Genomic DNA, 6000 nt, shown 5'->3' with positions numbered 1-6000 from the left:
GTATTTCTACATTGTGTATATATGGATTTACATATGATACCTGTGTTTACTTTCCACTGTCTGGATTTCATTATTCCCTCTGAGGATGGTTACGTCAAAACACACAGCAGTTGGTCAACAGCACGAGGGTGTGTTTTAAAAAAATTACAAGGATGGGCCGACGTGGAGTTGATGAATTCAAATAAACCAATTTTGTTTTTGGAAACTTTTTTGACACCCCTTTAAAATTGAAAAAAAAAAAAAAAATCTGATGAAAAGCTAAGATGTCAATGATGACGTTGAACTAAAAGGTAAAGAAGAATACATGTCTCCTCAACTTGAGTTAATGCCCTGGCAACTATGTAATATTATGCAATAAATATACACAGACAAAATAATTGTTAATTCAACGCTGTTTGAAAAATTAGTGTAAAAAATTCCAGCAATCACCTGATGATTCAGTGGTCACACAGCAGGTATTTGGCATGCAACAAAGGAAAAGAGCAGCTACTTTGCCAAGTACAGCTTTAACCCTCTTATGTCATAAGCTATGGCTTTGCACAAGTCATAAAATTCTAACAGTTTCTTCATAGGTGATGTTCAGGTTTGCACTCAAGCTAATGCTACAATACATCTTGTCTCGTATATCAAAGCTAGTTTGTTTAAAACATCAAATTTAGTCAAACTGAGCTCAGGAAAGGTTGCAGTTTTTGATTTATTTTGACGTTTGCACCTTCCCTTCCCTGTTACGTAACACATTTAAAGGAAATCTCACATGTGCACTGGAGCCAAGGTGAAAACAAGTGTGAAAAGCAGGTGTAGCAGAAATCATGCGGCTTTTCTTCCCTTTCTCTGCCAGTTTTTGTTGTCACAAGTGGAACTACCCATTTGGCTCTCGGTGTTGACGCAGTCGACAGGTTGAAAGTAAAATTAGCTTGCGGCCTGGCTAGTAAAGGCTCCTTGGATGAGAGCCACAATTATAGCTGTTGAGAGGGATTCAGATTTGCGCAGCAAAGCTCCGGGGCGGTTACAACAGTGCTGCAATTGTGCAGCGCTTCTGAGAAGTGAGGGGGATTAGATCAAAAACAATTTCTTTTCTTTATCGAGAGCCCTTTTCTTTTTTATTTGTTTGGTAAAAGCCGTGAAAGCATCCAATGTTGCTGAGGTGCAGGGTCAAAGGTCAGCAGGTAAAAGGTGGCCCACGGCCAAAGATCCTAGCTAGCACGACATCTTGTGCAACTTTGTTTTTTGTAAAATCTTTACATCTGTTTTGTGTCCACACGCAGTGTGGACACAACGTCAGACTACAGGGAAGGATTGATCGCAGAGAAATGCCATTGATATGAGGAGCAGGGACGGGTCATGCTGTGTCATGCAGGGCTGTTTTTGCCCTTTAACAGCGATACGATTGGATGACTGTGCTGTATTGGACGAGCAACTGGTCATCGTCCAAATACCCCAGCCTCTACTGGATATGCGTGCGTGACAATTATGGGTCCGGCGAAAACATGACCGTGACCAAGCACATCCCTGGACCTTCAATTTAGGTTATTGACGAAACGCAAGAAATTGTGTCACCTTTCGCTGGTGAGATAATTTGAAGCGTCCCCTGCGCTCCCTGCATGTTAGCTTCGCCGCGTTTAGACTGTGGGCCTGCCAGCATTAGCCTTTCGCTGAAAAGCGCCATGGCGCTAATCCTCACAGTCGCAGACAGCAGTTGTGTACTTTTGTTGTGTTCGGGTGGCAGCGCTGGAATGTATTATGTAAATGTTGAACCCGGATAGCAATCCAAACCTGAACTCCTGTTGGTTCATATTTTCGTCGACTGTTGTTACAGACTATTGTGTCGTCTTGAAGGAGTGTGACAACACAGTAGGTGTGTTTATCTCTCCAGCAGTGACAGATTGGATGTTTCAATGGGAGTGAATGAGTTTGTGTGCTTACACAGACCACGTTATCAGTTTCTGCGAACTGACAAGACACACCAGAAGGCCTGTGTCCCAATATTTCACGTTAGCTTTTGTTCCCCATATCCAGTTGTTTTGTGGCCCAGACGAGCCCCATAGCCTATGTTTGCAACCCGATAAAAGTGATAAGAGAAAAGTCCTTTCTTTTCCCCCACCACATTGCATTACTTCAAAATTGCTTTATCGGTGGGTTTTTTTCTCCAAGCCATGCATGTGGGAACGGTGGTTACCATGTACAACCACCATTAACGGCACAGACATCCTCACTATTTTAAAAGTCAGGACAGTCTTGTGATCCTGTTGGGCAATTACCGTCTGCATGTCTCTGAAACAAATGGCAGGTCAGCCTGTGACCTTGGTCCAGCAGACATGTCAGCCCAAAGCCAAGAGAATACCTCCAGCCAAGAGTCCATAACTCAGCGTCTGTGAGAGGAAACAAGCTCCACAGGAAGGTCACAGACCTGTACGACCACTGTATTGAATAAAGGAGCCTGCAACCACAGTAAAAGCCCTGAGAACCCTGAGTGACAATTATTGCTTGGCATTCCCAGAACATCTGTAGATTAAAATAAGTTTTTAGGTTCTTTCAAAAAAAAAAAAAAAAAAATGCTTGTTGTCCAGACACAAAGAACAAGGATAAAATAAGAAATGCATCTGTTGGGATTTGGTGTATTGTTCCTAGTCTTTTCTACTGCACTAAAAAAAATCAAACATGAATTTTAATGTTTAAATTTGCATCTTAATAACTACTTAATGTCTTAAAAATGTATAACTGGGGATGTGTTTTGTTTTAAGCCAATCAAGTATGCTCCACTAAAAACAATACACGGAAAAACAGGCAAAACTTTTGCTAAACAAAATTCTTTGATGCAATTTTCTTTCAAGATTACAACACATGGACTGCGCCGATCAGGAAGCAAGTCCTCCCTTTTTTTGTCTATTGGAAAGATCCAAGTCCAGGGATTGGCCCATATCAGACTTCCTGCGGCTTTTGTGGAAAAGATTCTGGCAAAGATACAAAGATGCTGAACAGTTGATGTCGTCAATTGTATCCTGTTGCCTCGTATACCAAAATCATGGTGTCAGAGGGTTGAAATAAGGTCACTCTTCAGATTTTGGTCAAAAGTACAAAGTACAACAAGTTTAGGGAACAGATTCTAGTGTTGTTTCAACAATAACAAAAACAAAATTCCATGCAGCAGATGTCACCAAAATAATGTATGAATTCAATTCACCTGGGTAATTGTGACAGTGTAATCACCGCACCTGGCCAAAAGTGATGAAACAGGAAGAAACAGACAATTGTGTCTCAAAGCAAAAATTATTCCAACAACGGTGGAATGGGCAAAGGCGTACTTATTCAAATACATAAGTAAATGCCAGACATTGCTAAGCCAGTTCTAAATTTGCTGTCTGCGCTACTGTAGGTGGTCACTTCCTGAATGTAGCATCCCAGTGCCTGCTCCTATTTACCTTTCTTGACAGAGGGGTTCAAGCCACGACAGCAGAATGTCGCTCAGAAATCTATAAATAGTCGGCACGCCACAGATGATTTTTCACAGACATTCTGCACGCCTGTTTAATTCCAGTAGTTGCCATGCTACTTTATAAAATGGCAATGGGATTTCTTCAGAATTCCGCCTCACCCAGGAAAACAATTGACGGCATGGTACTTGTTGCCTGTTAACATGTCAATCATTTGAAGCTCCTCCCCACAAAACATAACAACAACAACTACAACAACAGTAAGAAAGTACCAACAATTTTTTTTTTTTTAAATGCCCATTCTAAAAGGTTGGGCTGAGTGTTTTTACAGCAGATAGTGGGGAGTCAATCAAACGTGAGAGACGACAGAGAAAAAGGGTCTGTTCAAAAACTGGCGTTACAGCAACACAAAAGGCTGCTGCGGATGGATGTTGACTTGAGGGAATTCCTCACGGGCCAGCCTACGTGCACGAGGGCACAGACAGGGAGCAGGGCATTCACTGTGAAAGAGGAAATGTGATCCGTCTCTTCACTCAGGTGGAGACTGGAGATCTGCTTTTGTCAAGAGGTGCTGTCAGGTGGATGAGAAGTCGCCGTGTGTGCCAGCGTCCAGTGGAAGGCACTTTTCAGTGCAACTGCCGGACATATTTCCCTATGAACGCTGCCAACATGGCGAACACTCAGATTCAACATCTTCACCTCATGTCGCCATTAGCCGACAGTATTTTCAGAATATCAAAATCCTATAAAATGCCTTAACCCCTCCGCTTCGCATCAAAAAAAAAATATATATATATATATATTCCCCAAAGTTCTGTGGTATCACTTACCGAAAGAATTATTGTAATTGGTGATGGTAATGGCATCAATAATCTGAAAAAAAATATATAGCAAATCATTTATTATAATGCTGCTTTTTGCCTGTTTTAAATCATTTTTGTTCAAATGCCTCAAGGAATACAACCATACGTGATGTACACATTCTAGCAAGTAAAGAAATGAGTAAAGCGTTGAGGAATCTGATTTGACTGCTGTTCCTGGTGTTGAGCCTTTGTCCAAATGACCTGGACAAAACTTGGCCTCACCGTCACTGGCATCCTGAGTGTTTGATATACTGCACAATAACGTCCCTCAGAACAGTCGCCGGGCTCTTTGTTCCCGAAAAAAATGTCTGTTATTGTTTTCATTTTGTCTCTTCAAAAGTCTGGCAGCTTAAAAACGAGCATAAACAAATGGCTGCATGATGTGTCTCCCTGTTTCTTGAATCCTACTGACGACTGTATCAACGTGGGCGTCCTCCCTAGCCTACCAATAGGATTATTTTTTTTTGCCGTTTGATAACAGCACCACCCATCTCTGGGGACGAAAGAGGTGTAATCATCTGCAAAGCGATGACGTCACATCACTTCTTACTTGCACATTGGCCCTCGAAGGAAAGAGACATAGGGGAGAAGCATATGTATATTTTCATGTCAGCGCCACATTGTTTTTGGTGAATGTGATTGTGCGTGCGTCTCTTGCATTGTCACCAACAGGCATCAAGCACAAAATAAAAGCATGTGATTTTTTTGTGAATACATTTTAGCCAAAGGAAATTAGCTTTATCAAAATTCTAGCATGTTTCATCTACAACTATTCACGTCAAACACATGCGCTGCCTTTGAATACCCTGCTTTTCGTTGATTGATTTTAAATTGTTCATGAAACAACTTAAAAATTTACCCGTGAAACTCCCTGAGTTATATTCAATGACAGGCATCTATTTGTGGTGTAAAGTTACTGTGAGCGATTCCCGTGAATGCTCATAAGAGCTGTTGTGGTTCTGACAGATGTTTAATGACGTTGCATCATTCTGATGAATTTTGCTACGTCACCATTTGGAATGCAGCACAACCAGTGACTGAGCTGTGGAGCATTGAAAAGAAAGAGCAAAATAAACAGGAGAAAAAAGACACGACAGATCACAGACCTTAAATATTTTCTTTTTTAACTTGGTAACATTTATGGTTTACTGGAGATGCACAATGGAAACCAGAGGTTTAGGTTAGCCGCAAGCTGCCTGATTTCAGCAGTTTCACAGTAGCAGTTCACAGGACACTACAATTTGAGTCATCAGTTCGGGTGAATTTACTTTGTCTTAACTGCACAGTGACAACGAAAAACTGAACTGCAGCCTATGAGGTGCGTGAATAGCTGGGCAAGAACGAAAAGTCATCTCTGTAATTTCTCTTGCATCAGCTTCAGCAACAGTCACAAAACAAGTCACACATGTATCCCTTGCTCCGTCTGACACAAAATATCTTTGGCTGTAATTCGGTGGCGAGATCGTCCCTTGAACCTGGCCCACGCTTAAAATACCAGACCACTGTTTCACAGCTGACAACAGAGAATTTGCCCTGCATTTGTCTTTGACAGCTTTGGGAGGTATGGGGAAAATGTCTTCCTAAGGCACATCCTTAGGTAAATAAAAATGTTGAAAAACATTTTTTTTCTTTTTTTCTTTTTTTTTTTAAAAAAAGTACCCAGATTATCTGCAAGAATATTCAATAAACCATTTAAAACAGCTATT

Source organism: Nelusetta ayraudi, unplaced genomic scaffold (genome assembly GCF_046127955.1).
Source record: "Nelusetta ayraudi isolate G7.1 ecotype Tasmania unplaced genomic scaffold, CSIRO-AGI_Nayr_v1 ptg000017l, whole genome shotgun sequence".
NCBI lineage: Eukaryota > Metazoa > Chordata > Actinopteri > Tetraodontiformes > Monacanthidae > Nelusetta > Nelusetta ayraudi.
The sequence above is the reverse complement of the archived record's forward strand: the minus strand, read 5'-3'. Positions refer to the sequence as shown.